Below are 12276 nucleotides of genomic sequence, written 5' to 3' on the forward strand. Positions count from 1 at the left end.
GCAGGGGCGTCCTCTCCCCCCACCGCTGCAGGAGCACCCCCTTCCTTCTTCGGAAGTGTCCTCTCACCACACTGCTTCAAGAGCCCCCCTTTCCTTCTACAGGGGCGTCCTCTCCCCTTCCGAGGCAGGAGCCCCCCTTCCTTCCAGAGGGGCGTCCTCTCCCCCTCCGAGGCTGGAGCGCCCCTTTTCCCCCCACAGGAGCGCCCTCCCCACCCCAGGAGCGCCCTGCGCCCAGCAGACGGGCAGGTGGGCGGGCGTCCACTACCTGTGTGCGCGGTGCGGGCGGTGACGGCCAAGTTGGAGATGCCTTTGGAGAACTGCTTCGAATTCTTATATCTACTGGGCTTTTGTGACTTTCAAAGCCTATAGCAAATAAGCACCCCTGCAATTACATCTCCTCAGTGACCAAGTGAGGGTGAGGTGAGGGCTTCCTGAGTTCAGATCCCAGCGAGCTCCCGATCCTGCGCAACGAAGAAAGCTCAACAAAACAGGCTTTGGCTGTTTATTTTTTTTTAAATTGTGCCTTCATGAAATAATTTACAGCAATAATTTATCTTATAATATTGGTTATTGTTTTTAAGTCCAGGATGCTTACTTTTGGATGTCCTCTATCATTCATAGAAGTATCTTAAAAGTAATAAAATCTTAATCTAAGAGAAAATAAGTGTAATTTTTGAAAGAGTGGTATATATTTTAATATGTTTTTGTAACATGTGACTTGAAGATTGTGTTGGCTAATTTTATGTGCCAAGAGAGCCCTGACTAGTACAAAGATTATAGCGTTTTTATTTTTAGCATGTATACAGTTAGGATTATTGATCAGTAGCCTGAATTTGGGAAGAATAATCATTGTGGCAAATATCACACAGTGTGCCTCAAAGAGATGTGTTTAAAGTTGATCTTCCATTTTTGAATCATACCTTAAAAAAAAATACCTCAAGAAATGCCATTTTAAGTCTGTGCACCTATGTGTGCATGTGTGCGTGTTTGTTTATATAATAGATTGTGTATGATTGTGTGTGTATAGGTATGTGTGTATGATTGTGTGTGTTGGGGGCGCCACCTTTATGAACATTGTGCTTCGGCGTTCTTAGATCTTGTTACCTTTTTATATGTTCACAAATGTTGCCTAGCGATATGTCTACTCAGGAAAGATGAAGGGATTCTTATCTTAGAGCTTGAAGAAAATGTGCTGTAGTTTTATTGGCTTTGTGATCACTTACATCCCACTTTCATGAGGAGGTAAATGGGCCACCTCTATGTTCCTGTATGTTGCCAGCCATCAGTAGACAATGCTAAAGGAACCACCACTTTTAAACATCATGTCATGGTTTCTTCTGAGAAAGTATATTTTGCAATTTTTTTCTTTTTCATTTTGACTTTCATTATGAAATTGCATTTTCATATCCGTATTGAACATTTACTTGCTGTGCCGGTCACACGTTAGCAAGTGTCATCTTTTCCTGTTTGCTTGTTTCTTGGGGCCATCCTAGTGTTAAAGGCCAGTGTTTTTAAGGCGTCAGCAGCTCTGGATTGGCAGTTAGCACTTTTCCCATGTACTGCCTCAGTTACCAGACTGGGGACAAAAGAGAGAAGGTTAAAGAATTATCACCTATGTCCGTGGTATTCTGTCATAGAGAGTATAAATTTCCTACAGCAAACTGGAAATTAATTGCAATTCTGCAGTTAGAACCTCTAAATACAAATGTGGGTGATAAACAATTTGAATTCTCATTGAGAGTCAGCCCATGAAACAAACCAACAGTAAGAAACTGTGTAATTAGAAGTATCCCAGTCCTCTTCCTCAACCGAGGAACTTGTTTTCTTTCCCCCCTTTCTATTGCCAGATAAGCTATTTATTTATTTAAAGCTTGTTCTACACCTTGTGATTTTCCAACTGTTCTTCCATACTTTTTCAGCAAAAGTCAGCTAATAACATCTGCCAACATGCTCTGCACGCAGGACTGGCTGGGGCTGGCATGGCCTCTTGCCAGCAAACAGCCTGGTTGAAATTTTTTCTCATGGTCCAAGATCTTTCCTTGGAAGCTTTCTTTCCTTTCACAGTTAATAAAATGGCCATATCTTTCAGCAGGGAGTTTTTTCTGTTTGTTTTTTTCTATTTTTAACAGAATCATATACAATAATGATTATTTTATTAGAAGTCTTCTGAAATAATTACTTTTCAAGAAAGAATCAATTATATAAAAGTGTAGAGATTTTAAAATATGTTACAGGTTCACAATACAAATACTAGTAGCACTACCAATAATGAACATCACTAATTCTTTTTTTTGTTTCATATAGGAAAAGCAAGTATGGGAGGAGAAAGATGGATAGCATTTTATTGCTTGTGAAATTTTTTCTTTTTTTAGTTCTTTGCCCTGTAGGTGTTTGACAGTATTTTGTATTTAGGTGAACTCAATCTAAAAACTAAGCAGATTAAGTGGAATGCTATATAACTAGTTAGAATAGCTTTAATTTAAAAGGTATTTTAAGAGGGAAAGATTTTTAACTTCACAGGTTTCTGTCAAAGGATATATTTAATCTTTAAAATGAGTGGCACCATTTCATTATATTTCATTTTATTAGATAATGTTGTTCAGTAGCTCATTTGAGAAATTCCATTCCTCTGATGAATGAACTGTGGACAGACTTTTCCTCATCTAGGATTTATAAGGAGACTTCTTGCACTTTACCAGCAAATTTATTTGCTAACATTTCAACTGAAATTTCACAAGAGTTTTGTAACATGCTACCTCTGTGTATTTGCAACAGAATGACTTACATGAGAGAATATAACTGCTGTTTGGATCATTTGCTATGTATGGCACTGCGAACATTTAAAGTATCAGGATTTGTTAATGGAATCGATCAGCCCCTTGGAAATTATAAAGGCTTTCTACTTGTGTGTTTATTATTCTTGTTAAAAATATGGATCAGTCTCTTTCCTAAAAGTTCATTTGATGAGGGAGGATTTTCTAAAATAAATGATTATTTAATGTGCATATATGATAGAACAAACTACTATAACTTTTTAAAAGTCTATCAATTGAATTAATACTGTTTAGAAAAATATGTTGTAGGTACAAATGCAGCTAATCCAGTATTCTCAACATTTTTTCATTATAAATATAATTATGTTGAAGAAATACATAAATGCCCAATTAAAAAGTGACTGCGGTTAGGAGTTTAAAATATTTATTAATATGCCTCTGGATTTTGTTGTTTGAATTTTGAGAATGTGTTTCTAGATTTAAGAAGCAGCACAAGCTTTTTTTTTTTCCCAGAAAGCTTCCTATTATTGAAATGGAAATTACACATTAATGACTGTATAACACTAGTAGATACTTTTAAAATGCAAGAGCATCTTCTTAGATCATTACTTTTCCTTGGAATGCTTGGCCCCTGTAATATAATACACCCATATTTTGCATGGTGAAATTGATGTCCTGTGTGTTGCTTCATGTTGCTATCCTAGCTGCCGATTAAAACGTTTTTTTTTTTCATGCCAGAGCAGAACAAAATTGTCTGCTTCTCAATCTGCACATCATAAGCTGATGACATTAAAAATGTCTGTAAGATGACACAGCTATATTTTCTGGGAGAGGGCGGGAGGATGCTCAGCGAGGGTGGCCCAGAGTGTCCTTGTACAGAGTACAGATGTTATGAAGTGGGGAAGATCAGCCTGTGTTCATTGATTCACCTATTGATTCCAGGAGCAAGCTCACCCTGTTTTATACACTGCTCAGGAGGTAAACAGGAGGAAGGGAGCCAGCCTGCTTTTTTGCCACATGCTCTGCTGTTTGGTAGAACTGTATTATAGTCAGAAACCTTCCGCTTTTCTGCAGTTATTTGCATGCTGTTTCCAAGGCTAGCCCTCTGAGTCTGTTTTCTAGAGTTGTTTTGAAATTCAACCTGAAGATAACAGAGGAAATGTGACCCTCTCTTGTGAATGCTGCCACCAACTGGCAATGTTTCTTCCCAAGGCAGATTCAGGGTTCTGGTGTGAGTTGTCACAAATACAGTGGTGGTTGCTTTGAGAGAAAGGTGCTTGCAACCTGACGTAAATTTGCTTTGCATGAATCTTTAAGGAAATTAATAGAAGTAATTTAAACAAAGAAATTTTGATAGTGAGTGACTGAGAGCAATATCAGATGACAAATGAGGAAGGAGAACATTAATAAGTGCAATAATTTATTTTTTATGGTTGAATTAAGTATCAAGCAAATATGTTCACATTTTCTAATGCAATTTATATCCCAATTTGCATAGTTACTTATACAGTTTAATAGAAATGTATATCACTGCCCACTTAAGAGTTTAGAATACTAGCCAACAAAATAAAAACAAGAATCTAAATTCAGTATTATTTTAGAATGTTTACCTAATCAAAAATAAGTTATAATCAAGATTTGCTTATCTGGCAAGCAAAGTTTTTTTTAATTGTATTTCTCCCCTACATTGACCTTTAAGTCTCAAATTCTTTTTAGGATAAGCCAAAGTCATCTTGAAAGATATTGAAAAGCAAAATTTGAAAAAGTAAGATAGGAAAGAAAACATACTCTGAAAATGACACGTAACAAAAATGTATTTTAAAAACATAAATAACAAATGGCAATTAATAAGCATCAAATGTCACTATCTTTTTGATTGCGTAAAATTATTTGAACTTATATACTCATTACTAATTTGGCAATTCTAAATTTACAAATTACACCTTCCTTCTTAACTGCTTTATTCTCAATCTCAATTGCAAATAGAAGATATTCAAGTTAGTCAAAGTGTTTAGAGCTGTTATTCAGTAGAGTGAAGGGATCTGAAAACTTGACTTATTTGCTACTGAACATGTTGAGGTGCTTTTATGGATTAAAAAAACAGTTGATATATAAAATATCAATAATAGTAATAGCTTTTGAGAGTAGTTTGTCCGTATACTCACAAAGATCATGAATTTGACGCTTACCAGTATGAGGGATAAATAAAAAATATTTTATAATATGTAGCTACTATAAAGATATGATTATGACACAACTGAGAATTGAGCTAAGGTCTTTTAATTCTCCTTTTGGGCAATCTTTACCAACCTGTCCTCTGAGCCTCCGTGTATATGCTATGTTTAAGAACAATGATTAGCTATTTACACATGAATTTTCCATTTTTCCTTGTTTAAAACACTTTTGTCACAAATAATATTAACTAAACTAAAGTGACTTGAGGGAGTATGGATTAATGAGGTTCACAAGAAAATAAATAAAGCAACAACTTGTGAAATTTAGGGCAGATGCCATGTATTGCCATTTCCCGCTGACTGTTAAGTGGAGATTTCAGTTCAGATAAACACATTCTAAGAATTACTACTGAAAGTGTAAACATCAGCCTGCATTTTAATACTTGCTGGTTCTTTAGTAAAAGTTTCGAATGTCAGCCCAAGGTTGTCTTGCTAAAAGAGAAAAAAAAATAGGAATTAGATATTGAAAACATCTTAACATATTTTATACTACAAAAATTTCCTTTTAGGTAGTAAAAGTGAGAATTTAAAAACATGATTCTCACTGCCACTAAAAGCACACAGAAAATGAAATACATATTTTTGAGACTTGATACCTGTTTTATTTTGATAAACTTGTACCTAGTTTTAAAGTTTCTTCACACTAAAAGTACACCACAATTTCAAAATGGCACCCTTGTCTCTCACAATATAAACTTTAAAGGAAATTAGTATCTAGATCATCATTTTGCTTTGTTGTTTTAAATATCATCATGTTTTAGTTACAGAATAATACAAAAGGCTCACCCTTTATTATGAAGGTGCATTTATGGCTTTTTCAATTCAAAATATAAAAATCTGCAAACATTGTTACTAAAAATGTGCTAAATATTTGTTAAGCCTCAAACATATACTAAGAATTACCCAGAACATAGGTCTTTGCCCCATTAGCTTTCTATCTAAGTAATAAGGCACTGTTTTCCTCAAATATTTCTTTCTTCAAATATTTTTTCTTGTGTCTTTTGTTACAATATTGCCACACATAGTTTGAAGATAAAAATTGCCACATATTATAACCATCATCTGGCTTTTTTTTTAACTTTCTTAGTGCTTAATTTTAATGTCCAATGCTGCAATTTTACCTTCTTCTTACTAATGGTATATAGTAGAGAAAGTGACTTTTATCTTTGAGCTGAGGAAGTTTCACAAAGTATCAAATATCACATCGGATTACATATTCAGGGAAATTCCAAGAAAAAGTGATATAAAGATAGGGTAAGAAGATAAGAATGGGCCAGGTGCAGTGGCTCATGCCTGTAATCCCAGCACTTTGGGAGAGTGGGGCGGGAGGATCACAAGGTCAAGAGATCGAGACCATCCTGGCCAACATGGTGAAACCTCGCCTCTACTACAAATACAAAAATTAGCTGGGTGTGGTGGCGTGCATGTGTAGTCCCAGCTACTCGGGAGGCTGAGGCAGGAGAATCACTTGAACCCGGGAGGCAGAGGTTACAGTGAGCTGAGATCGCACCACTGCACTCCAGCCTGGCAACAGAGCAAGATTCCATCTCTAAAAAAAAAAAAAATAATAATGGAACTCCATCTTCATTAAATAGATTTATCCTCTGATTGAAATTATGTTTGCAGTTAGAAGACACGAGGTAAATGAAAACAAGTAGAAGGGAAATTGAGGCAACCTTTGTTTTAATGTATCAATGTTAAATGTTAACATTTAAATTGATTTGTAAGTGATCCAGAGAGCTGTTTTCAGTGTGCCAGCTTCAGTGAGGTCTGCAGCACATCCACCTGTGACGTTAACTGTCTTCTAATGTGCTTCCACAGACAGCGTCATGCATGTCATTCAATCCCTACTCAGTGTGCAGGCACAAAGTCTTAAGTCTACATGTTTAAGGAGACTGCATCTGTCATTCATTTCCAAATGTTTCTTAAGTACAGTTAAACTATTTGCCGATTGTCTCACTGTTTTCCATTGGGTCTTTTTTCCTTTAAGTTCTTAAACAAGTTCGTTTTTCTAGTTTCTAAATGGTATTTGCAATCTCTAGCTAATTTCGTAAGAGGGAAAAACGCTTTTTTATCTCCTCGTGTTTCTTCACTGGATGGTGTTCCTGGTCATGGTTAGATAGTAATTTCAAACATAATAAGGCATAATTAAAACATTTTAGTGATAATAATCAAGGGCCATTGACAAATATGGCACAGCCACTAAAAAACAGTTAGGGGTGCTTCAACTCAGTGCTTGCTTCCAAGTATCAGTTGAACATTTCACAGGAAATGAAGATAGTAAATAAAGTCTCTAAATTTCATTTCACAGAAATTAGTTTTAATGAGTCAAACAGTAATTCTATTTCTTTTATTTTTAGGTTGCTTCCTTTAAAAGATACCGTTTTAGACTCTTGACACTGCCTGGGTCCATAGTGTGAGGAACTATCTGTGTGGTAGAGAATAATACTCAATAGATGTAGTTATGTAGTTATGCTATGTGGTGGTAAATTCATCCTAACCCAATGAAATGTTGGATTCTGTCAAATTTATCAACGTGTCTTAAGCATCTACTTTGTACTAGACACTGTTTGATCCTGTGAACATCAAAATGCAAACCGACCACAACTACCCAGCTGTGTCTGCTGGGGAAGGCCCTCCTCGGTGCATCTCTCCTGCTCCCACGCCTCTTAGTGGGTCAGTGAAATACGCAAGACCCTGGCTTCGCTTTACTCAAGCCTTTTCTAGGGGTTGTGCTTGCAGCAAACCACACTAAAAGGTGAGGTCGCATTCCAGAACAAAGAGCGGGCCTGCTTGAAACACAGCTCACTGCTGGCGTGGCATCCAACAGGCCCCGCCCTGTTACCCCGTGCTGCCCGGGAAGCAAGAGGAATAGAGGCAAGTCATGCCGCTTTCTGTGCCATGAGTCTCTGACCGGAAAGGCTTACATCCTCTGCCAGCAACCACCTAACGGTGACGGGCTAACGTTACTTTCTAAGGGAAGGGGAATAAAATCTCAGACCCTGACAGTGTGCTTAGGAAGCTCACAAACCAGTGGGAGGAGGAGAACCTACATGCACATAGCCAAATCAAAAGGTCAGTTGTATTTAGTACAGAAATAAATCCAGATACAAGGGACAAAGCATATTATAAAGCTGGCAGTTTATTTCATTGGAGGATAAGAGATTATTCAGTAAATGGGGTTGGCAGAACCAGAAAATATACCTGTAGACACATAAAAGTTAGATGTCTGTCTCCTTTCACTGAAATGTCAGGTGAAGCAAAAAATTAAGTATTAAAACATGAAACCATAAAACCTAGTAAAAAAGTAAAGAAATATTGATAAACTTGACTTTCTAAAATAGGATTCTGTAGGGGGAAAACAGTAAAAACAAAACAAAACAAAAACAGTAAAAGCAAAGTTAAAGTATAAGCTAGAAGGAAATTGCAGCCAGTATCATAGATGAAGTGCTAATGATACTTATTTAATACTTTAAAATAGAGCGCTATAAAAAATAAGAAACTAAAAACATTCTAAAAATGGGTGAATGACCTGAATACAAATTTCACAATAATGAAAATTAATGCAAGAAAGCCTTAAATGTATGAAAGTTTGCTTAACCTTTCTTGTAATAAGATGAATGCAGATTAAAACCACAATGTAGTAGAATAGTTCACCTATCAGATTGGCACAGATCAAGAAGTTTGATAACACGATGTATTTGCCAGAATGTTGGGAAACAGCTTCCCACCCAAGGCTGCTGGTGGTACAGACTGAACAGCATCTATGCAATTTGGCTGTATCTATCAAAACGACAAATGTCTTATGTTCCTTGACCCACAATCTAATTTCCAGGAATTACTCATGTGGATGGGAAATGACTTCTTTATAAGGGTGTTCATTGCATTATTGTTAGGAATAGAAACTTATACACATGCTAATTACAGTATTGTCTTGTAATGGCAAAGGTTTGAACCCTATGCAACTGCAACACAAACGAGGCAGCTCTGTTTATACTGACCCAGAATAATATTTGACTGTATAATGTGAGGTGGGAAAACAAGCTTCAGAACGGTGTGTATAGTATAGTACAACCATGTTTTTTATTTTTAAAATGTGTGGGTATGTGCACAGATACCTACTGCAAGTGACCTCACAAATATGGCAACGCGAGAAGCCAACCTGGCTTCCTGGGGAAGGGATGGGTTGGAGAGAGGACACATGTTTCATCGTGTTACTTTTTGAACTTTCCGAATTTTGTGGCACAAGTATGTATTAAATATTTAACAGTGTAAAAATCATTGACTTTAATTTCTAAAGGCTCAGTAGCGCTTGGTGATGATTTGGGGGTGGGGGAGGAAGGGAGGACCTTCAGTGTCCTGCACTGTCACTGGGTGATGACAAGGTCTTCTCCTGAGATGGGGGAGGGAGAGTTAAGAGATTTATTTTGGACACACAAGGTTGGACATAATAGAAATCTGAGAGAAGATGTTGGATAGGCTATTGGAGAGGCTTGGAATGGAGATATTAATTTGGGATTCATGGGCATCTAGCTGCATTTAAGTCTCTAGGATTTGCCAAAAATGACTGTGAGAGATGAGATAGAGAGGAGCACCTGGGATTGGACCCAACTACTCTAACATTTAGAAGTCAGGGACAGAAAGGTAATCTAGCAGAGAAAACACAGTGAAGGGGCACAGACTAGCTGGCTGAAGAACCACGGGAGTGGACAGCAGAGAGCATTGCAGCAGGGACTGGCCAGCCAGGGGTAACGAGGATGAGTGGTCCAGGTAGGGGACCTGGTGACACGGGAGCCATGTTGATCTAGTGCGTGGTTTCCTGGTGTGAGGAAGGGGGGAATGCAGTCTAGAGAAGGCATGACAGATGGGGCAGGATCCATGAGAATGAACTTTCAATAAATGAAGTCTTTGCATTATGAATTCAAAGTACTATTTGGCAGAAACATTGGAGAAGGAGAAGAATCCCAAGGAAAGTCCAGGGGCAAAATAAGCATTATCCTCTGGGAGCAGAAGAGTCAGTGTCCCCAGGATGCAGCCAGCTTTCAGGAAAGGCTGAGACTCAGAAAGCATGGGAGTAGTGTTGCAATGGAAAGGACACTTGAGAGAAGACACTGGAAGTGTTTGGGAGATAAAGGAGTGAAAAAGGGCTGGATGAAAGGAAAACATCAGTTAGGATAAACCCATGGGAGAAAGTGGATAGCTCTAAGGGCTCCTACTCTGGGCAGAAATATGACGCATGGTAGGTTGAGTTGTTCATTTTGTTTTGAGATTGAGTCTTACTCTGTCACCCAGGCTGGAGTGCAGTGGCACAATCTTGGCTCACTGCAACCTCTGCCTCCCAGGTTCAAGCAATTCTTCTGCCTCAGCCCCTGAGTAGCTAGGACTATAGGTGTGCACCACCACACCTGGCTAATTTTTATTGTATTTTTAGTAGAGATGGGGTTTCACCATGTTGGCCGAGTTGGTCTCGAACTCCTGACCTCAAGCAATTCACCCGCCTCAGCCTCCCAAAGTGCTGGGATTGCAGGCGTGAACCATCATGCCTGGCCGGTAGGTTGAGTTTTAATGGTGTCTGTGAAGATGCAAGTTCAGATGTGGCCTGGAAGTGTGGCCTGGCATCTGAGAGGAGCACTGCAGACCCCCTTTTCTGTGCTGCTTGCATTGGCATCCATGGTGAGTGCAGCAATAGCTGTCATCAGTGAGCAGAGAGGCTCCAGCCAGGGGCCCTGTGGTGCTTACAGGGAGAGGCAGAGATCTGGGTGTGCCCAGGTTTCTTCTGCTTGAGTCAAAGCCCCTGGGAGCCCAGGTATGAAACCCTAGGGGCTTCCATCGTGTCTAGATGGTGGGTCTCCATCATTCCTCTTAATCTCATGGTTTTCTTGCAAAGCTGAGAAGCCCCATTATGGGCTTTTCCCCAAATTGAATGTCATCTTGCAACGTCTCTTCAGCGTTGCATTTTTGGAACATGGATCAGAATCTTTCCTTTCCTTGACTCCCTTTCTAGCAGCTTGTTAGAATGCATCCATGTAGCAACTGGGAATGAATGCGACACATTTACATTTAACACCTCCCTTCCAATGGCTTCAGCTCAGACCTTTCCAGAGATTTCTCCATTAGAGGACTGTTAGATGCCACCAGACATGTGAGACCAAATGATGTTGGCATCATCTTGGAATAGAGACGGAGACTGGGGTCTGGCCTTTCTTCTGGTCCTCAGTCCTGCAGGCTGTCCTTTCTCCACTGCACCTCCTCAAGGAGCATTCCTGGTAGCCTCTGGAACCTGCCCTGGGTGTGTTTTGACTCACTCTCTATGCTTGATAGGCTTTCTCAAAGAACCTGCTGCATCATAAGTGCTCAACACACTCTTTTCAGGATTGTTCTTCTATGTTTTTAGATTACAATTTTATATAATTTTTTTCTGATTAAATACTTTTTGTGTGGCTACTGAAAAGTTCACATAAATTAACACCTTAAAGACCTTTGAAAGCTCCTGCCTGGCACGGTAGACACAGCCAGTACATATTGGCTATAATCGTTTGTGTTCTGTATCAGATTGGTTTACAGGCCACAAAGATGGGGCCCTACAGATCCTCTCTGTTCAAGCAGTGAAGAGCTGGTATCTGAGGATAAAAGAAGCTTGTGTTGTAATGACGTGGAAATTCCAGAGGTTGTGATGGAATGAATGACCTAGAATAGAGAAGAACAAAGCATGTTGGGTGCAGGGAGGTAGAAAAGGGAGTATAGGAAGGGGGAAGAGGGGGCCTAGTTGGCCTCCAGGTTTCTGGAAGTACCAATCCTAGAGTCTCTTGGTGAAGGGAGTTGGCCAAGGCAAGGAAACCTGAGCCCTTTGTGAAGGAGTCAGAGGAAGTTTATGACTAAAAAGTGACAAATTATGCCATATTATGTATTCTGAACAAATATGTGTAAATACATGATTTAGATAAATTAGGTATTTATTAAATATTTCAAGATTTGGTTCCAGAAGAGTACAATTTGTCTCTTGACCATTGCTAGAGGGAAAAAAATGGGTAAAGCCAGTCAAAGAAAGCTGAAGGTTTTTAGAGGAAAAAAAATCTAGTTTTGTAGCAAAGAGGATTAATCTGTAAAATCTCATCTTATAGATGTGCTACTATAGTAATCTAGAATTTGTTTCTTCTAATTCTTCATTTTCCAATGGTATCAAGATGAAGTGTGTAATCTTTAGAACTGCAGAGAAGTCTGTTTGCATCTGTGGGGTTAATGTGGAGAGGGAGGTGAGAGGTGATTCT

The sequence above is a fragment of the Pongo abelii genome, chromosome 14, assembly GCF_028885655.2.
Source record: "Pongo abelii isolate AG06213 chromosome 14, NHGRI_mPonAbe1-v2.0_pri, whole genome shotgun sequence".
NCBI lineage: Eukaryota > Metazoa > Chordata > Mammalia > Primates > Hominidae > Pongo > Pongo abelii.